General features: G+C 36.4%; 1 pseudogene; it reads left to right on the top strand.

Moving 5' to 3' along the window:
* Positions 1-14,951: 14,951 nt before the first annotated feature.
* On the top strand, positions 14,952-15,070 carry LOC118609627 (annotated as a pseudogene).
* The last annotated feature ends 8,373 nt before the right edge of the window (positions 15,071-23,443 follow it).

Genomic DNA, 23,443 nt, shown 5'->3' with positions numbered 1-23,443 from the left:
TTTGTTTCCTTGATTTAGAATTCTCTTCCATGAGCATGTGATTACCTCTCTCTGCTCCATAATGTCCTTGTTCAAATTGTCATTGACCTTCCCTCACCTACGCCCTATTTAAAATATCCACACTCCCATTACCCTGAATGTACTCTGATTTTTCTTTTAGTTCATAACACTATACCTTCTAATATGATATATAATGTGCTTATTTAATGTGTATTATTTATTTTTGTCTTGTGCAACTAGAAAAAATTGTGCCTTATACACTGTAGTTCTCAATGACTGGAACTTACAGAAATCCCAATACTATGCACAGATATTTATGATAACTAAGACACATTTTAAACTTCAACAGAATATTACCCAGTGTAGAAGAGAGACAAGCAAGCAGCTCATTTTAACACAGGGTGATTAATATTTAAACAGACATATTTTCATGGAACTACACATTCACAGAGAAGACATTTGGAATCATGAGGCGAAGGGAATCAGAGTCCTCCTAAAATTTATGTCTCAATAGTGTCTTTTAGGAATTATTAAGAGGTATAAGATCAATAAAAATTTGAAATGTGAAAGGGAAAACTATGAATAGCACAGAGTCTTTAGAGAAGTATATCTAATTTCAATGTGTTATAAGCAAGATCCAGCACAGTTGAAAATACTTTCAACTGTGGAGGATCATTGACTGATATTTTAGGGATGTTATTGCAGAATTGTGAGAATTTTAGTGAAAAGATCATAAAATTAAATGATATTTCCATGGAATATCTTTACTGAGGCCGAGGAGGTGGGTAAAAATGGATTATGAGGTACTTTGTAGATGATAATAGCTGAATGGTAGTGTTTCCATAGATAGAAAAAGAAAAAACTGAAAAAAAAAATGGTCTAAGGAAAAAAATTGAGTTTACTTTTAGACATACTATATTTGACATAGCATTGAATAATCAAAAATAAATGCCCAGAAGGTATTTGAAAATGTTTAGTTAGAATATCAGGAATAGGTCCCTATATAAAGATAAAAATGTTTGAGCTGAAAACATAGAAACCATAATACTAAGACTTTCTAGTCTTTACAGTAGAGAAAGAAATTTTAAAAATAGGATAAACAAAATGAGGTCAGAATAACAGATAATGTCTTTAACCAATGGTAGAAAAGAGGGAAAATAATGATAAAAATATTAACCAGAGATGAAAAAGGAGAGCAAGAATGTGTAACCCTAGATACTGAAGGTAGAAAAGATTTCAAAGGAGAAAGGAAGGTAAAATGTGTCAAATGGTGTTGGGATATAAGAAAGTGAGACCTAAGATCATTGGATTTCTTGACATATAATTCATTGCCGACTTTTGGGAAGACAATCAACAGGATATTTTAGAAAATGGACACATTCTAAAGGTTAAAGAATTGATTGGATATTGATTGGATTCGCTGAGAACTATGTATAACTAATAATTTCAGTTATAAGATTAATAAGTTCTGGGGATCTAATGTACAGCATGGTGATTGTAGTTAATAACAACTGCCTTGCACTGTTAAAATTTGCCAAGAGAGTAGATCTTCAGTGTTCTCACCACACATACAAAAAGATAACTATGTGAGGTGGTGAATGTATAGACCACCATTCTCACATGCCACAACTTGTTGCTGGAAGAATTGAGCATTTCCTCTGTAGTTCTACTGGGCGGGGGGGGGGGGACCTCTAGGAAACATGTATGAAGATATAACATATCTAAAAGTTAGGGAGAGTTACTGGACTTTTATGGTAGAAGACATTTAATAAATACAACATCAGTATAACCATAATCTATTCACTTTTTTGCTTTTTGGTACTTTCACAATAACATCTTGAGTGTATGATTTTATTTTGTGGCTTAAAATTAAATACAGTGGCAATTTATTTTTGGAAATTATTAAGCAGAACCTTACAGTAATATACTTTTCTTTCTTTCTTTCTTTCTTTCTTTCTTTCTTTCTTTCTTTCTTTCTTTCTTTCTTTCTTTTTCTTTTTTCTTTTCTTTTCTTTTCTTTTTTTTTGCAATCAGTCCTTATAATCATGATCTTTTAAGTATATTTAAAATTAATGCTGCATGTTTGGCATATTGAAGAATAGTGAGTATTCATAGACATTTCCTAGGTGACTAAACTAATGCTATTGCTTTTCTTTAATTAAATTACCTTCGCTGTAAATTAAGAGGATTCTGTTCAAACTCAATGTGAAATTTCTGAAAAACTTATGTATGAGACTTTAAAGATAGTTCTGTGAGATGCATAAATATGTCAAAATTGACTCTCTTCCTCTGAATATTATAAAAATTTTCCAAGGTATTTAGAAACATCTTCTGGCCTTTGTCATGTTGCTTGGCGTGTGATAATGTTTTGTAGGAAAATATGCAATTGCATTCATTATTATTCCAGTGAAAAAATATTTGCTTTGATACATCATATTCATGCCTCACTACTCTGGTTCCATGCCTATTTCTTTTCACAATAAAATGTTGTTTCATGAATAATCATGTATATCTTTTTAAATGACACCTCACTCATGTGTTATAATGAAAATGCCTGTTTAACTCGATTCTCATGGCAACCATATAAATAGGTGTGACTAAGTGCACACAAGCACAGGCAATGAGAACTACATTCCAACTGCCTGCCACTTGTCAACAGCTAATGTTAGACACCATTACTTATGACACAGATTTCAATTTCAGATATGTTAAATAGTGAACACATAGATATTAGAACCCAAGGACAGAGGCCAAGAAAGCAGCTGAGCCCCATGAAGAAGGAAAACCAGTAACCGAGTTTATACATGTGCAGTCTCTCCTCTCTCTCCCTCGCCACCAGCTTCATTCTCCTTTGTCACCAGGCCACTCTTTGCTGCTGCTCAGGGCACATGTTCTCTCTATAGTTCCTAGTTTTCATGTCTCATCTTACTTGACTCCCCTAAATTGGCTACAGTTCTTTCAAATACTGATTTTGTTCACGACTGACTGACTGGCCCAATTGTGTCAACTTGCCACGCTTTATTGAATGACCTGTGTGAAGGGGGTGGGGTCATAAGAAGCCAGACATACTGATATGTATTTTGGAAATTCCTTTTTTTCTGTTTGAATCTCAGCTTTATATAATATCTTGAAGAACTGGTCTATATCCTGTTTACTCCATTTATCACGCCTTTGCATAGTGCTTAGTAGAAATAGCCATTCAGGACATTGTAGAATTAATTAATTGAAAAAGTGCTGTAAAATTATTCTAGAAATCTTCTCTCACTTGTTAAATGTGATGTGGTGCTGATGAGCACCATATTCTTCTAAACTATATGACTGTCATCCGTCGATTGGAAATACTTTTTAAAAATGAACGTAGTTATCAGGCAGTACTAATCAAGCATTAAGGAACCACTTTACACTTATGCATTTGATTGCTCAAGGTCAAGTAATTGTCTGTTGACAATCAATCAGTCACTTCTCTATCAATGTGACGAGCGTCCGGGGGTCTCAGAAAATGTATATGCGGAAGAGATGCAATTAATGCATATGACACAAGGCACAATCCGGTACTTCGACAGCGGAGATCTTCTTAAGAGTTCTCCTGATTTCCCCACAATCTGGAAAAGAACCGAGCTATGAAAGGAAGCGCCTGTGCCCAGCGGAGTAATTAGGGCCACTGCGTCAGTGCGTCTTCTCTTTACCCTAAAAAAACACGTGTTAGGAACGAAACTTCGTTTCGCTGCCTCTCCCTTGCAGCACCCATCTATTTACAAACTCAGAAAAAAAATTCCAGAATAGTCTTTATTTTACAACACTGTTTTCCGTGTGAACAGAACACTTAAAATATGCCCTTGCATTTGGAAGAAAGGTTCCGTTTGTGGAAAAACGAGGCGGGTGGGCGAGGGGTCCTGGGCGTGGCAGCGCAGCTCCCTCCACCCGGCTTCGGCCCCTGGTACCGCAAGTGGGGCGTCCCTCGGGGTCCAGCTCGGTGCCGTTGGCGAGGAGGAAGAAGTCGAAGGTCTGCCGAGGCACTCGGGGTAGCCGACGGCGGCGTCAGCTGCGGCCCCTCGAACACGTCGCCAGTGGGACGCAGGAAGTGCGAGCAGAAGCTGAGGGACATTCATGAAGCATGCCGGGGACTGTCCACCCAGACGGGCGGTTCAGCCTGGGGCGGCGGTGACGCGGAGCGCGGAGTCCCTGGCTGAGCCCATCTGCGGGGTCGGTTCGAGAGACGATCAGGGGGTTCCCCGAAAGTCGGTCCCCTACCCACTGCTATGAGCTCCTGGAAGGGGGCTAGAGACAGCCGCTCCCCTCACCCCGCCCGCACCCCGCGCCAGCCCCAGCGGAGTGACTGAACACGTCCCCGCAGCCAGAGCCGAGATACAGCCCGCGGCGCAGCGGAGTTGAAACTCCGAGGAGAGAGCGCGCAGAGCCCTTGGAGGCCGCCCTGCCCGGGGCCAGAAGAGACCTGGGGACCTAATTAGATCCCCTCCGGAGGTGATCGCGTGACCCGTAGTGGAGAGAGTGGAGCGGTGTGGGGTGTGTCACTGCACAGCCCCTCCCTGCCAGCAGCCGCTGAGAAAACGGGGCGCAGCCTGAGCCGCGGCGGCGCCAGGGGCACCGCCTCCCACCCTGTCACGCTCCGTCTCCCGGCGCTGAGGCGGTGCAGCTCCTCGCGTGGCTCCCCACCTGAAGACCGACCAGCAGAGACAGAGAGAGTAACCGACAGGTGATACCTGGCCGGCCACGCCCTTCTGCCGCCCCCGCCCCGCGCCACCCCCAACTCGTCTCTGGGCGACACCCAGCAACTTGGAGGAGTGGCGGCTGGTCCTTGGGACCGCGTCGGGTCCCGCCTGGCAAGGTTCGGCCTCTCTGCGCAGCCCAGAGACTTCTGAAGAGAAACCTGTCCCCAAGCCCGCTGCTCCCCTGCCCTCTGCTGCGCCGCCCTCCTTAGAAAATGGGTGACCAGACCCTGGCGGGCTGCGCTGCTGGGTCCAGGCAGTGACACTAAGCACTGTTCCCTTCAGGCTAGGGAGGGCCTAGGGACGGGGCCCAGGGGTCTGCTGTCCTTTGCCCAGATCTCTCCCCTTCTAAAATAAACAGCATTAGGGGTTAGTCCAGTGTCTCTCTGTCTCCATAGGGCCCTGGAGAGCCTATGCCAAGGGTAGAATTCAAGGGGACAGTGGGAGAGAATTGCATTTCTTGGGCATTTTATGTACCAATGCTCAGGTCACTGTGGTCCCTGCTGTGGCTTGATCTGGGGCTGATGCCACCACCACCAGGACTTGACCTTGCTTGGCTCCCTGTGGGCCACTACAGAACTTCATTCTTATGGCCCTCACTACTGCATATACTGTTGATATTGATAGATGTCTGTGTGCACCCTTGGACCTACACACCTGAACTGTCACTGTCATCAGAAGATACCAGTACGAAAAAGTTGACCTGATGCCAGAACCTGGCATACCCTGCCCAGAGAAAAGGTGTACTTGGTAGGTGGCTCAGCTGGGCCTCCAGTGCCAGCCTGAGGGTTTTGCTGGACCCTGACTGCAACTGACACCTTCTCCAGGGTTGGCTTAGCCATCCCCTGTGTTTGACTGACTGCCACACTGTCCAGGTTCTGCCAGACCACATTTACTTTTTGTTTTTTTTCTGAGTCCATTGAACCTCAACAGCCCAAGCCACCCATCAGTGTGCCAAATCATAGGGCACATGACAGACTCTCCACGCTCTATATCATAGCCAAGCCACAAGGGCGATTGAGTGTTTTTATGAACAATTAAAAGATGGGCTTACGCACCTGAGGGGAGGGGACGAATTAACGCCAGCCTGGACTATGCATCTCAGACAAGCAGTCTGGAGTCTCGAATGCAGCAATTCTCCACGAGAGTACTCATTTACTTTATATGTTTGGTCACGCTGTCTTCTTTTAATCATACCCTCTTATTTTGCAGTTACTGACACCTTGTACACCCTTAATGGCCTTCTATCCCTTTTATTCCCCTTCCCAAAGACCCAAATAGATGCAAGGTCAGCATGGCTTTTAAACAGCAAGTAGGGAAGATGACAGAAACCCATTTCAAAATCTTCGGAATTCAAATTCTGTGCTCATTCTTTAAGATGCTGTGTCTTTCTGTACAAATGCTTTCATCCCTGTTTCGTACAACCATTTTGGGTGGACAGCCTGGGTAAGAGTAGAGATGACTGAAAAAAAATATATTTTTTGGTTACTAAACAGGACACACTAATAGCAACCACCACCACACGAAACACCGAAACCCCAGCACCTGGGCAGGTGTGGGAGATGCGGGAGGACATTAACATATTTTCAGAACTGCTCCTCGAAGCTTACCCTCCTCCTGAAGAAAAACTTCCCGTGCTGCTTTGCCAAGCTGCTGTGACGCATTGAGGTCAAAAGCCTTCTGAGCCTCTGATTGCGTGTGACAATAGTGACCATAGCAGAGTAGAAGATGCTCTCAGCTCCTACACTTTCCATACAGAATATCTGCTAATGCAATCCACACTCGTGAAGCTGGAAAACTGACATCATGGACAAAGCCAACATTTAAAAATGCCTCAGGCGGCCCCACTAATAATATGAACTAAACTGAATTATTTGGGTTGGACTGGGAATTTTAGGGTAGGAGGTGTCTCAAGGGCAGGCTACCTTGGGAACCCACTTCACCTGACTGCCTAATTAACATATGTCCGCTGGGAGTGCCCTAAGACTGTACACGCTTTGTTTCCAGGAGAACACATGTGCCTTCTAGTATTGTGCTCATGTGTGCACCCTGGTTAGCATGAAGGCATCCACCCAAAGGCATTCGGTTAAGGTTCAGCTTACTTGCCAGAGCTGTGCTGTGCCTGAGTTGATATCTCAGTCCAACTAAAAAAGATTCATAAAGAAGCTTAAGGAGGAAAGTTGCTGGCTTTCTAAAGTAGACCCTAATGGGGCCTCTTTTCCTGACTTGGTAATGACTGGGGTTCATAGCTATGTTAACTCCATCAGGAGGCCGGATCATCCTGCTCAGAGTGCTCTTGAGCATGACCAAGGTCTTCCGTGGCTAAGACTATTCACGAGGTTCTTGTCACAGCTCTTCAATGTCTGAGTTATTTGGATCCATGTGGGATGGCCTGTATTTCTTACTTGGGCACCGAAAAAGAAAGTCTGGCTCCTTGCCAGAAGTCTATGCTTCCAGTCTCCGCCACAGGCAATGACAAAGGCTCTTCTTGTCAGGCCTCTTGACAGTGGAGGTCTTGGGCCAGATGCAGGACACGCTCTTACACGCATCTGCATTCCTCACCCAAGCACTGCCCATCAGAGGCCTCCTTATTGGGGCTCTGGCCTGAGGTTGTCCTCAGGTGCATCTGCAGAGATCTCTCATTATAGAGGTCTTAAAGGTAGCCTTCAGTACTCAGTGAAGTAAGTCCTCACTTCAAGTCATCAATGGGTTCCACGACTTTAAGCAAAAGACATATCATGAAACCAATTTTACCACATGCTAATAGATGTAAACAAGAGTGAAGTCCTTATGGCATCTCATCAACATTATAATGAAACACTCGAGGACCTGCTGTGTTTTTGCTTTCCTAGCACCAGGGTACATAAAATGCCAGAAACTTTGTGTTTGGGGGTCCCTGGTCAGTGAGATAATCTTCCTCAACATGTGCTGACACATCTGAACCTTGCCTGGTGTCATTCATGGAAAAACGTAATATTAGGGATGTCTTACCTTCTTCGTGGCCTCTTCCTTATACTATTACAGCAAGTAAGTAAAGGCTTCACTAATACTTTCATTTTGGCTTATTGTCTTAATTGACCATCATGACACCTGGCAGCCATATGTCTCACCAGCTCATCTCTTGACCATGAAAATGGATATATTATCTCTCCTTTTTTTGACTGTGGTACCCTAATACGAGGATGAACTATCTATCTATCTATCTATCTATCTATCTATCTATCTATCTATCTATCTGCCTCACTTATCAAGAACACTATGTGATTGCTTTTGCTCAGTTCAGATGAGAACTCAAGACTAGATTACAAATCAGTTTCTTGAAGAAAAAAAAGAAAGGAGGAGAGAGGGAGGGAAGGTAAGTTAGACTACGGGCCCTATAATGAATAACATTTTAAAAATAAAATTAAGCTACATTATGATAACAGGAAAGATACTATATGTCATGATCAGAGCGGATAAATGAGGGGTCCCTCTACTGGTCAATATAATACCTCATTTTAAGTATTTAGGATTCTAAAAAATAGTAAATGTAAGAATTATAAAAATTGAAGTTATATTTTAACTAACTAATGACCAATTTTGCTAATGATTTCGAATTATACTTATCTGCGAGAGTGGGGAAAATAAGCTTCCTTAGCAATTGTTTTGTCATCCATTCAGCACATAGCATTGTTACCTAAATCATGTTCACAAAATACTTGGCAGGCCTTGTGCGAATAAACCCACAATGTTAATATGGCCTTGTGAACAGAAGTTTCCAGGAAGACTGTCACTTTGAAACTAAAACTTCTGAGTATATAATCTGCAATCTTCAACTCTATAGGTTTATGTCTACTTTCTATGCATCCCTCATTGAGATTTTTAATTTCATACCTCAACTGTTTTCTTCCAGATCATTTCACAACACAGTGTCAGGTCCAATCTCTATCCAAGATTACTAATGTTTTGTTTCACAAGTAACACTAGTCCCTAAATGTTTATCCACCTCTGAATGCCCAGAGCTCAGACTTCTTTTTCTAATTTTTATTTTTCAATTAGAGTTGACATTCCGATATAGATAACACACAGAAAAGAAGAAAGTTGATTTTGTTGTTTAATCTATTTGTCGCATCCTGAAAAATATGAAGATGACGCATCATACAACTACATAACAGTACAATAGGTAACTTAGGAAAGAATAAGCAGAAAGACTCCACTAATTAGGCTCTGGTGAACAATCAAACATCAAAGCAAATCATTAATGAGCAGAAGCAAAGAAGAAAGAGGGCACACAGACCTGACAGCTTCTGCAATAGAGAATTCTGTCTGAAGTTCTTGCCATAGAGACCAGATGGAGGGGGGCAAAGAGCCTTGCCGACTTGCAGGCTTTGAATGACACGAGAGTGCAGACGTCTACAATTGTTACTCTTGTCAGAGAGTCACTAGGATTGACCCGAGTTCGGTGGGTTAGACAGGTATCAGAGCTGGCCATCTTTCTGAAGATTATCTTACAACCTATTTATATTTATAACTACTTTTCAAATATTTTGATTAAATGCTCATGCATTCACATTCCAGAAATGTTCAACATGCATACTTTTAAAGAGCTATTAATACGTTATTTCTAGTAAATGTTCTTTTAAATAGTGTCTAGAATCTTCGTGATTAGAAGGAATGCAATGTTGCTGAAGATTAGGGTTACAACCTAAATATATTAGAATTGAAATCTTTAAATTAGATCACCTTCTTGGTGTATATTCCTTCATGAATCTTATTTTAGCTAGTTTCAGTATTTATAATCAGACTTTAGCTCATAAATCTACACTAAAATTAATGTTGTTTCAAATGGGTGTTAATCGATTTCATTCAATATCTGGGAGGATTCAAACTATGCATCTTTCTTTTACTACCTCATACCATACAGATATTGATTCGTACAGCCTAAACCATCATAAATAATTGATTTGGATCCATAGATGCACACTTGGAATTTTACTTCTCTTTCAATGTTTTATATCTTAAATGAGCCATACTTCATTTTTTTTCGTATAATAGTTGAGCATTGTTTTAAACTTCACAATTTCTGAAGTGTTTTTACTTCTTTCTTATACTAACTCTGTGTCCTAATCTACTTTGTTTCTGAGGTTCAGTATGGCAATGACAGTCACTTCTGAAAGTCTGAAAGCTGCCATAATCTGTGATTTAACATAACGAAGAAAATTTCTCTATCCAAATACTATATAAATTTCCCCCAAATATTATGAACTTTAAGACTGCATTACTCTGACAATGTATTTTTATGACGATCTAATATTCTTCATTATGAAGGATTCTATCCTTTATATAGCACTCTCGGCCATACTTTTTAAAATTAAAAAAACACCTAAACTGTTTTCAAAATACCAAACACATGTATTTTACTGAGTGTTAACATATGATTTAAATATAATTTTAAATGCCTTTCACCTAGAACAAATACAAGAAATGTTTCGTACATTCATATATGCCTGTATCCTTTCAATAAATAGGAATTCACTCTGTCCTAGTTACCATGTTAGACGATTTAAAAAAAAATCTCAATATTACACTTTCAACGATTGTGAAGAGTGGGAAACTTTAATCTTACTTCCAAGCTTATAAGTTAGCCACAGTTTCGTATAAAACAGATGGCACTGGAGCCAGGATGCTGAGTTATTGAATACATTTACTGCTTAAATAGAGATACAAACATAAACAAAACGTAGTCATTGTCCTTGAGATGCTCAAAGTTAAGTGAGGGGAAACAAGAAGGCATGAAAAAGAAGAGAAATTATAATGCAATCTAGTTAGCGCTGCAGTAAAATTTGAATGGTGGTTATAATTATAAAAGGCCATCTATTGACATTACAAAATTACTTGTATATATTTCTTGAATAGCAATGTACTGAAGGAAGGTATTGCTTATAAGAAATAACCAAAATATTTTTGAATTCTAGATCACAGTATCATTTTCAGAGATATTTTTAATTGAATTAAATTTTACTCACAATTAGCAATAACCATAGCTAAAAAAAAAAAAAAAATTAAAGCTTACCATGCAAGGTGTCAAACTCTTTATGAGTTTTTCCATTTCATCTCCATTACAACCTTAAGAGATGTCATATTTAATTTAATATTGATGATTAACACATGATATTCAAGGTTTTGCAAACCATGGACATTTTAGAAAAGATTTTGAAAATCTTTACCACAATAAGAGATATATACCCTAAATATGAATATTGATGACTTGTGTGCCATAACTAAAATGATAGTCAACATTTAAAGTAAAATATTTATAGTGTAAGACAGAAGAACTGACTATAACCTAAAGTTGGATAATCACAATAATAAAAATTATATATAAAAAGAATAAGTAAAATGTGTTTATTCTCAGAGGGGAAAACAATCCCAATATTATACTTCCAACAGTTATGAAGAATGTGAGATTTTAATCCTATTCCAAGCTCACAAAACTGAGATGCCAAAGGGGCCGGGACTGCTGAGTTATTGAACATAGTTACCACTTTAATTTGATAAGTGAGGCTTTTGGGGATCCTCCCCCCTTGTTGATGGCTGTATTTGAGATCCACCTACCCCAAAGAGGAATATCAGGCTACAGAGACATAAACCCTCCACGGGCAGATGTTCAGTGTTAATAACAACATAATAGCAAGCTAATAAATGCTTTTTTGAAGCTGTAGACCTGGTAGTCCTGTTAGGGAGGAGATAGGGATTCTCTGGCTGGAGGATGCTTCCCTTTGTCAGAGGCTCTAAACAAAATCACTAGTCACAGATACTTGTATTTTCTCCAATACCCAGTGTCCAATAGGCGTTGGGACTCCTTTTTTAGTAAGTGGGGAGATGAAGTGACAGCAGTTTTTCTTTGAGAAGGCACTGTGAATCTATCCACATAATCCCAGGAAAGTTTATTCATCAGGTGGGCCCCAGAATTTTTGTCAGGGCTTATCAGTGACCCTTTCTGGAGGAGAAGTGAAAACACAGCAGTCAGGCCTTTGAGACTTAGGTTTCTGGCTTGGCATCCAAGAAGACAACACTTATGTTATGAAAGCTTTGGACATCAGAGGGCAGAAGCACGTGCACTAAATTCTGATCCACTCATTAGTGGCAAGTATTAGACAGTGTGTCCCGTTAGCACTTCTCTGTCTGTAGCTCTTCCCAGGTCAGGCTAACGTCCCTGACATTTATGGGATGAGATGTACAAGCACATAACAAATCAATCTCTACTGTACATTGAAATGTACAAGCAATGACAATACACCAAATTGGCCCACGGAGTTTCTCCTACGAGGTCACATTAATTTTCCTCCCCTACATTTTATTATTTAATATTCCTTTTTTAAATCCTAGAGACAAAAGCATTTATTGCTCAAAGCACAACTGGGAGATGAGCTTCAAGTGTGTATTGTCCAAGTCCCATGGCAAAGATGCAGAGGTGAGCTGCAAATAGTGGGTTTGTGTCAAAGCTGAGAAACCACGAGCTTAGAAAACCCAGTCTTTAAAGGGGGCTGTTGGTTTACTAACTAGCAGTTAGGTTTACCTGTTCAAACTTTGTTTGGGAGGAAGACAGCATCATTATTCTGGCCAGGACACAAATTTTCCTTCTGCCCCGCAGGGAAATACTTCTCTGTCTTCCGAGAATTTTTCTACTAATATCTGCGAAAAGAGCAAATGGATCTAAAGCTGATACAAAACATGCAGAAACAAGAAAGAGCCATGGAGATCTGTATGATGGGAGACAAGCCTATAAGTCTGAATTTCTCATAAACTATAAGTTAAGACAAGGGCCAAGTCTCTTGTGCTCATTGTTTTACTCAAAGAAGTTTTCAAATTCTCTGCAGCATAACAGAAACTAATATTTGTCAGTAAATAAATAAAACGAGATGTAATAGAATCGGATCTGTAGTTATAGGAGAGGACGACATGTACTTTAGCAACGTAGTGGCACCAGTAGTCTGAAATGCATGAAAATCTCCATAGTTAAAATTATCAGTATGAGGCATAATCTGCCATGATTCGTCGGCTTGATCCCCACATAGATAAAACTGCACCAAACTGGAGAAAAACTTGTCAGAGTAAGCAGAAAAAGTTCCATGGAAATTGCTACAGAAAATGCACTTTTAAGCCTAGATAAGAAATAATGCTTTTTATCTAATATCAACATAGTATTTATAAAATTATCAAGTACATAAATATCCAAATAAGAAATATAAAATTAAACTCAGATGACTTATTGGTTAAAAATAAAGACATTCATTTATAGTAATAATATTGAGACATTATGTCTCAATATTGAGAAATCTGTGTCTGAAGACCAATAATTGATTTACCCAAACATGATTTATGTTGCTTGTGAAATTATGACTAAACTCTAAGCCTGCCTTCAAAAATCCTTTCTAGACTTATTTGTAAATATTCGACTATATATTGTTTATCCTTCTAAATATGTCTGAGGTTTCTAAACTTTTCCCTAAGCTCTTGCTCTCCCTTCCATCTAAAATAGACTGCTGCTTGAGGTCTGTTGAAATCATAACAATGATTTAAGAGCAATTTCGAATGCTAAATTCTTAATAAAACATGCTATGATTGATCGTGTTTCTCGCTGGAACCCACAGAACGTATTCTTAAATTTTTCCTCTTTCCCTCCTCTCTCTTTCCCCTTTCCTTCCTCTCCTCCCTCCCTCTCCTCCTTCTTTCTCTTTGTTTCTTTACACACACACACACACACACACACACACACACATATTGTTCTGTCTGGTAGTATTGTGCCAGCAAGTGTTGAATTACATCGTTGGATCACTTATTTAAAATCTGCGAATTTTTAAGGGCAAGTTCATAACTTATCCATTAGATGTTAATCGAAACAAAAATTAAAAATGTTTTTCTTCCTTTTATTTTAGAATTTTAATGCACCTTGTCTTTCAAATGATTAAGATAGCATTTAGTTCTACACTTTAACATAAATTTACATCTCATGTTGAAAATCAATAAGTAGAGAATTAAGGCTTTGGTGTGATTTAGGGATAATGTTATTCTAAATGAAAAAGAAATGACTAATTAAGTAGAGATTATAAGGAGAACATCCTTTCAGATAATTGACAAATAACATTACAGCAACAAGAGAAAGCATAAAGTATTTTGTTAATTTTTTAAAAAATTCAAAATTAAGAGGCAAAACTTTTTATTACATAGTATAATTAATTCTTTTTGCCATGTTTGAAGGCTTCATAAACTTTTTAAAACTTTGGGCTTAGTAAGTCCCACAAATGTTTGAAACTAAAAATGTATTCTTGAAGTCTATAAGGTTATTTTACATTTCTTCATAAAACTAACCTAAGACCAGAACATGGTTTGTATTCAGAGAACTTGGAACAATATTATACAATTATCTGAAGAATACATGTGATTAATTGGCAGATGGGAATTAAGAAGACCTCAGTGTATATACAGCTCTCTGGATATTAAATCTAATCTTTGTTGGAAAGTCCATTTGCTCTCAGTCTCTTATGATAATATTTATGTAATTTATGTAATAAAAAATAAAAGAACATTTCTTAAAATTTCAGGGAAATTTGGAAAAAATGACAGCTTTACATTACAGCTTTACATTAGAGCTTACATTAGAGCTGCTATCTTTTCCAAATTTTCCTGAAATTTTAAGAAATGTTCTTTTATTTTATTTTTATTGTACTAAAGTAGGTCCAATCTAGTGAAAATACTTGGAAATTACATAAACATTGTCATCAGAGACTGAGAGAGCAACTGGACTTTATATTATCTATTCGTAAGAGTTCTCCAGAAAAAGAAATGAAATGTTTTACGGCTTTACTTGTCAGCAATAATAAATGCTACTGGGAGAAATAATTTAGGGGCTATAGGAAACATTTCTGAGCTATAGAAAGAAGAATTAAGCAATTGGTATTCAATAAATACCAATTATTTATTGAATAAATATTGGAGAAATAAAACAATATGCAAAAATTGAGTGAAAACTAAGGAAACACTAAAATCTACTCCCTGATCTGCATATGGAGGATTTCAAGTAATCCATACAAATAATCTAAATTCAAAGTGTTATCACCATAATCTGTTCATTATTAATTTGTAAAGAATGATAATTTAATTGATTTTAGAAAAATCATATATGTAATAATAAAATTTCAATACCAAAAGTTTTTGTTGTTATTCCTTTTTTAAATTTTTTATGTCTACAGCCATGCTACCCTGAACAAGCTTGATCCCATCTGATCTCAGAGGCTAAGCAGGGTTGGGCCTGGTTAGTACTTGGAAGGGAGACCACCTAGAAAGACCAAGTGCTATAGGCGTAACAATAAAAAAATAAGGGATTATGAGCTGACAAGGTCCTTGCAATCTGTGAGGTGAACCAAGGGTTGCCGTGCCTAAAAAAGATAACAATTAAATAAATAAATACATATTTTCAAAAAAGTTTTATTATACTTATTAAGGTAATATTTGTTAATAACATATACATTTCAGGAATACAACTTTATAATACAGCATCTGTATACTCTATTAAGTTTTCGCTCCTCAAAGTCTAGTTTCTTTCCATCACCTTGTATTTGACCCCCTTTACCCTCGTTATCCTCCCCTCAACCCTCTTCCCTTCTGGTAACCACCATTGTGCTGTCTGTATCTATGAGTTTGTTTTGTTTGTTCATTTATTGCCTTTTATTTTATATCCCACATCGAATGAAATTATATGATTCTTGTCCTTTTCTGTCTCATTTTACTTAGTATAATACTTTCGAGACCTATCCATGTTATCAAAAATGGCAATTGTTCATCATTTTTTTAGGCTGTTTAAAGACATTTGTACTGTTTCCATGTCTTGGCTGTTGCTTTTTTTTTTTTTTCTCAAAAAAAAAAAAAAACATTTTTAGGTGCAAGCATAATAGGAATCTCTTTGATTGGAAATGTGGAAATTATCTTAAATCTGGAATCATTCTTGCATTTTTACCCAGATCCTTATAGATTGGTTAAAAGATGTATTATAAAATAAGGAGATTTTAATTTCTGTTATCAAAGCTGCTAAATACGTTTAACACATTTAAATACATATTTTATCCTATATTCTTGCTCTTTTAGTTTTTAATTAAAGCATGTAGAATTTTAAACCCAGTAAATAAAATATATAAGTATACTCAGTTTCTCAACATTATTTGATGTTAGTAGTCTTTGTAATGAATATAATTCTACTTTTACAATTCGTTACAAGTAATTATTTTATAACTGTTTAAAATATTTTATAGATTCTATTTCAGAATTATGATTATCACATTATTTAAATTTTATAGATAGTAGATGTGACATGAGAATTTGATGAAATATTAGAATATCTGAATGCTAAAACATAATTATTGTTATTTTCCATGTGATAGGAAAATATTTCCGCATTAATACCTACCAAATCGCTAAAAGGTATTTAACTTTCTTAAGCAGTTAGCAGTCATAGTATTATTTCTCACATATATCTCTCTTTTATTGTGTTCAATAGTGTATCTATCACTGAAACCTTGAAAAGGTTTTTATCAAGTTGTCACACCTCACTGACTTTTTCCCACTAATATGACTGGTTTATCCTTCACCAAAGTGTCTCAAAAACACCCCTCATTTTGTTGCTAAGGCATAATAATTTCTGAACCAAATCATATTGTATATATAAAAGGTTCATACTATTTAATAAAGCTATGCCTTCTAATCTCACTTGTTCTTTGTTTAGTTATTGAAAATTTATAGCTGCCTCCTTTTCCCCCTTCCTTGCTCCCCCTCTTTTATAGACTGTATACATATGTGCATTTTATTCTTAAAAATAATTGCATAAAAATTTTTATATCAAATATTTTCTTTCAATTTTGGCTTTTATATAGTGTGAAAGTAAGTACTATTTTAGAACTAATTTGTAGTGTGTCTATTTTCACTTAATCTCCTTTATAATATGACTTGACCTACCTCTGAAATTCAAATATAAATTCTTTAAGAATCTCTGACATGAATTTTCAGAAGGCACAAAATTTAACCCTTATTTCTGTAAATTTGCATAATTTGCATACATTTAATTTTTTTTATAAATATACAATTATATGCTCTCAAATATCATTTGAGACTACTTATAGCCTCCGCCTTCCCACCTTCTAGCCCATTACTAGCTCCAAATTCGATTGATCCGATTTATGTGCCTATAACACTAGCTGTAAGGATGTGAATATTCCTAGTGAGTTTACAATTTATTTTTTCAGTATTCTTTTTTAATCCAGAACTTTTCTCTGTTGGTCTCTCTCCATTTTACTGTCTCTAATTTTCTAGTTCATATCTCTCCCAGAAGCTTACTGATCTCTCCCACTAACTATTCCTGCTAAGTCTTAACAACAGATTCAGCTAGTTTTGTTGATTTGATAATTTTCCCTATAGATATACATAGCTTTACTAAATAATAACTTGCATAATAATAATATACCAAATTACATTTTCACAATTTTACGTAAAAGCCAATATACTTGCCTTTAATATTATAGGAAATTAATGGTTTTAATCTTGCTATATCTGTTTTTATTCTATGGAAATTTCTATACATGACTTAGTTCTATTATACAACATATTTCTCCTACTTGAGTTAATGAGTTTAGGTTTTCATGCAAGAACAATGAAAAACATTTTAAAAAGAAATGAGAAAGCTTAAAATATTCGTCCTGGCCTTTTTAGAGGATATCGCCCCAAATTGTCATATTTGAACCTACGGCAGTACGTTTAACAAACAGCCTTCTTTTAGAGATTGCGAACATTCAACACACATTTTTAATAATATTGGAAATGATACGATAAAATGGTATCATCAATGAATTGAAATGGCAAAGGTTTTCTGCCACATAATACTGTATTAAGAAAAAGCCGTTCCTTTATCTTTGCATGTATTATGATCTCTTTATGAGATTAATGATGTCAATGTCTTGTTTTCATTGTAGTAGAATTTATATAAAACAGTGGTCGTGGGAGGTATAACAAAAATTAAGTCAGAAGAAAAAATCCCAATCCTAGGTCTTATAAATCTAAGTATTATTATCATAAGTAATTAATAAACCATTTATTTATAGTTATTCCAAAATCAATGATGTCACAAAAAGTCAATTTTAATTAATTTAATTGATACATAATGAGAATATGAATGAAAATAAATATTTAGAATTATCTTGTGTATAAAAGAGCCCGGTAATTCTATTTTTATTCTTAAATTTGCAGAAGGTTAAACTCAATAAATGATTATTTTTAGCATCCAAACTGCATTAATAATCTAAGCAAAAAAAAAATAAAAATAAAAAACAAAGCGAAATGACAACCAGGAAAATTTTAAATATTAATTTGTTTTTCCCTTTTATACCTCTTGCTTTAACTGTTTTGTACCCACATATTTTCTCATAAATGTGCTCTAATATAAAAATGGATATTTTTTTCCTCTGAATGAATAACATTTACATAAATATAACATTTATATTTATGTAAAATGTCTATAACATTTTACATAAATATCATCTGAAGCTTCAATGTTTTATAATACCAAAATACATCAAGGAATTTTTATCTTTGTATTATACACATTTAAATTTTTAGAAAGAACTTGAAAGTTTATCAGTGGATACCACAACCCTTTCAAAAGCAACTTGGAATTAGTGGATATCTTCAAAAGATTATGAAGAATAACTTTATATTAATGTGTGAGTCATTTTAATGTTCTATGTGTGAGAAGAAAAAAACGACTCAGTGACTGTCATAGATTAAACTACTTTTGACCAAAATATCTACTGTCATATTCCTCTAAATGCTACTATACTTATGTGTGACCTTAAAGCATGTCAACTGGCCATAACTTAGCAATATATAGGCAGGTATAATTTTTTAACAAATTGAGAAAATTAAGTTTACTAAAACAATTCTTTTTTTCTCTATTTCTACATAAATGTCTCCTTTTAAATGTTCATTAAGAAAATGTAAAGAAATGTACACAACCTCATACAATATTCCAAATTTAGACAAAAACATTTTATTAAAGACATGTGTGTGTGTGTGTGTGTGTGTGTGTGTGTGTGTGTGTGTGTGTGTATATATATATATATATATATATATATATATATATATATATATACAGATGCAGTATGGCACTTCAGTTAGGCACTGCCAAACGATGCACTTCTCATTTCAATGACTCTCCCCTGTTTGTCCAGAATAGGACAACAGGAAGGGAATTTTATCAGAGACCCTCATAATATGATCTCAGTTTTTTCAAAAGTAACTCTAGATATAAGAATTACAGTGAAGACTATAAATGTGCTACCATTTATTTCTTCCTTTTAGGAATCAAATTGTATATCTCTCGAGCATTTATTTACTAAGGCTTCACTGCCTCTTTTTCTCATTTCTCATAGCTACACAGGTATACCTAGATTTATTTTTATTTAGTTCATTGTACTCCCAAGATATTAGATATTAGTGTTTTTCAATAATTGAAAGTTTACGACAACCCTGTGTCAAGCATGTCTATTGGCGTCATTCTCGTTTCATGTCTCTGTGTCACATTTTGGTAATTCTCACACTATTGCAAACTTCGTCCTTATTATGCTTATTGTGGTGATCTGCGATCACCGTTTTAGGGCACCACACAAATTGCACCCACATAAGACAGCAAACTTAATCCATAATATTGTATGTGCTCTGACTGCTCTGCCTACCAGCCAGTCACCCATTTCCCTCTGTCTCTTCAGCTTCCGTATTCCCTGAGACACAACGATGTTGAAATTAGGCCAGTTAATAACCTTACAGTGGCCTCTAAGTGATCAAGTGAGAGGAAGAGTCGCACGTCTCTCACTTTAAACCAAAAACTAGAAATGAGTCAGGTCAGTGAGGAAAGCCTTTCAGAAGCTGAGGTAGGCCTTCTGTGCCAGTTAACAAGTTGTGAATGCAAAGGAAAAGTTCTTGAAGGAAATTAAAAGTGGTACTTCAGCGGACACACAAAGGCTAAGAAAGCATAACAGCCTTATTGCTGACCTGGAGAAAGTACTAGTGGTCTGGATAGAAAATCGAACTGGCCTTAACACTCCCTTAAGCCAAAGCCTAATCCTGAGCGAGGACCTACCTAACTCTCCTCAACTCTGTGAAGGCTAAGAGAGAGGGAGGAAGCTGCAGAAAAAAAGTTTGAAGCTACTAGGGGTTGATTCGTGAGGTCTAAAAAAAAAAAGCCGTCTCCACAACATTAAAGTGCAGATGAAGCAGCAAGTGCTGATGTAGAAGCTGCAATAAGTTATCTAGAAAATCTAAAATAATTAACGATGGCGGCTACACCAAACGATATATTTTCAGTGTAGGCAAAACAGCTTAAAATTAGAAGATGCCATCTAGGCCTTCTAAAGATATAAAGAAGTCAACACCTGGCTTCAAAGTTTCAAAGGACAGGCTGACTTTTGTTAAAGGCTAATGTAGATGGTGACTTTAAGTTAAAGCCAATGCACATTTACCATTTGAAAAATTCAAAGGCTCTTAAGAATTATGCTAAATCTGCTCTACCTGTGTTCAGTAAATAGAACAACAAAGCCTGGATGACAGCACATCTGGATGACAGCAAACGTGGTTTGCTGAATATTTTATGCCCACTATTGGGACCTCCTGTTTGAAAAAAATACTGCTTTCAAAATAGTACTGCTCATTGGCAGTGCACCTGTCTACCCAGGAGCTCAGATGGAGATGGACAGTGAGATTTATGTTGTTTTCATGCCTGCTAGCACAACGTTCATTCTGCGGCAGATCAAAGAGTAATTTCAAATATCAAATCTTATTATTTACAAAATATATTTTGCAAGGCTACAACTGCCATAGATAGTGATTCCTCTGATGGGCAAAGTAAATTGAAACCCTTCTGGAAAAGATTCATCATTCTAGATGCCATTAAGAACATTTATGTGGTCAAAATATCAATATTCACAAAAATTTAGAAGAAGTTGACTCCAACCCTCATGGACGTCTTGGAGAGGGTTCAACACTTTAGTGGAGGAACTATCTAGAGATGTGGTGGAAATAGCGAAAGAACTGGAATTAGAAGTGAGGCCTAAAGATGTGACCGAATTGCTGAAATCTCATGAAAGCTTTTATGGATGAGGAGGTGCTTCTTGTGGATGAACAAAAAAAGTAGCTTCTTGAGATGAACTCTACTCTGATTGGAGAGCTATGAAGACTGTCAAAATGACAACAAAGAATTTAGAATATTACATAACTTTAGTTGATAAAGCAGCAGTAGGATTTGAGAGGATTGACTTCAATTTTGAAAGTTCTATGGTGGATGAAATGCAGTCAAACAGCATCGCCTGCTTAGAGAACTCGTTTGTGAAGGGAAGAGTCAGTTGATGTGATAAACTTCATTGTTGTCTTATATGACAATAGCCATTACTATTGAGGCAAGACCCTCCACTAGCAAAGCAATTAAAACTTGCTGAAGATTCTGATGATGGTTAGCATTTTTTTAGCAATAAGATATTTTTAAACTAAGGCATGCACATTGTTTTTTAAGCTATAATGCTACAGCACACTTAAACAACTACAGTAGAGTATAAACAGTTTTACGTGCAATGGGAAAACAAAAACTGTGTGACTCGCTTTATTGTGATATCGCTTTATTGTGCTAGTCTAGAACCAAACTCACAATATCTTCAAGTTATGCCTGTAATTGAAAGTTGTGATTGAAAAACAATTTAGTTCATGCAATGGAAAGTCAGCCATTTTAAAATGGTGAATAAGCAAGATCAAAGAAACTAGGTCCCTTAATGGCCTCATGAAATAGACTTACCTGCCTAACCTGGACTACCTGACTAACTCTGAGATTAACTGAGAGAAAAATAAAATTCCATTTTGAATCTACTGCTTTGGGCCTGTTTTTTAGCAATTTTGAAACTATTGGGTAACAAATATAATAGCATACTTATTAATGTCCATGTAAAAAGCATATGGCAAGTCATAGAAATGTTTATAAATTAAATGATGTGACTGAAGCTAGCCAGCTTTCTAGAGAACTGAAACCTACTTTTCTTAGTAATTATCAATATAGAGATTTGGGAAGTCAAGCTCTAACAAGAAAGGAAGCGAACATATACACTCATCACATTTCTAGGCTTTCCCCTATTGGAGAGGGGACATGGAGAGTAAAAGAAAACATAAGACTTGGTAAAGATAAAAATCATGTCAAATAGTTTTTAAAAAACCATGGGTTGGGTTAATCATTCAAAGGACCAAACTGAAGTAATACTGGTAACAATGATATCAAGCCTTTACCTTAAAAACTCCGTAGCAGTTTAACTTGAGTGATTTTACAGTATGTTTTTCATTAATATGATTATATAATGGACTTACAATGGGGTTAAAAATAAAAGAACTTGTGAGAATAATGCCCCCAAATAGGTGGGGTTGATTTAAAAAATATTCTAAGCATACAATATGTTCAATGATTAACTCTTGAACTTTAGAGTTCTAATTCAATACATACAATAGGAAGGTGACTTGCATTGGCTTTGTAATGAAATTTATTTGAAGTTTAAATACAGCCCCCCAAAAGGGTGAATGCTATTTTCATTTAATGTGTCTATTTATGGCTTCACTAATGACTATATCTTTCAATAGATTTCAATTGCCTATTTGTGAACAATATATTGCCAGATTACTAGTGAAAGAAAGGTAATAGCTTACATGGAAAATGAAATTAGCAGTGACGATTAGCTGTCTTTATATCCTAAGTAGACTTGGTATCTTAGTTTATTCTGCTATAACAGAACTCCACAGATTTGGTACATTATAAACAATAATTTATTTATTTCTCACAGTCTGGAGCCTAGGAAGTCCAAGTACAAGGTGTCAACGTGACTGCAGTTCTGGTGAGAGCCTCTTTCTGGTTCGTAGCAAGCACCTTCTCTCTGAATCATCACGTGGTGGAAGGGGCTAGGGAGCTCTGTGGGGTGGTTTTTATAGGGGCATTAATCTCATTCATGAGGGTTTTACCCTCACAACTTAAGCACTTCCCAAAGACCCGCACTTTCTAATATCATCTCATGAGGCATTAGAATTTCACCATATGAATTTAGAGGCAGGGACACAAATTTCAGACCACAGCAATTAGCATTATATAAATAATCTAGCAGTTGTTGGCCATACGTAGTTCAAATGTTACCAGATGGTAAATTCAATAAGTTATGGCATAAATTCTATAAATATAATCAGTACGATTATCTTATATGATAATTTTAGTATGCCATGTTATTACAAAATGGAAATAAAGTTTTGTTTAAAAATAGCATTTGTTAATTCATCAATTGACATATCATTTCCCTTAGCATTACAGAAAAGAGTCATATTTAACTATAACTTTCTTGAGTAATATTATGATTTTAATTTGTTTTTCTGGATCTAGAAATCATGAGTAGTGAAAAAAAAACATCCTATCAGAAATCTCTTAATATACATTCTCTCAGGCTACTTGTAAATACAGTAGATTCTCATCATTTGCAAATTTTATATTTGTGAATCTCCTATTCAATAAAATTAATTTGTAATAAGTCAATACTCACAGCGAAAAAAATTGAGTTCCCAGGTACACAGGATCCCAGCTGAGGCAGAAAATTGACGCTCTGCTCTCCTGTTTCAGGTTTCATACT

This window comes from Rousettus aegyptiacus, unplaced genomic scaffold, assembly GCF_014176215.1.
Source record: "Rousettus aegyptiacus isolate mRouAeg1 unplaced genomic scaffold, mRouAeg1.p scaffold_m13_p_11, whole genome shotgun sequence".
Lineage (NCBI taxonomy): Eukaryota > Metazoa > Chordata > Mammalia > Chiroptera > Pteropodidae > Rousettus > Rousettus aegyptiacus.
This window is presented reverse-complemented; position numbering and strand designations above follow the sequence as displayed.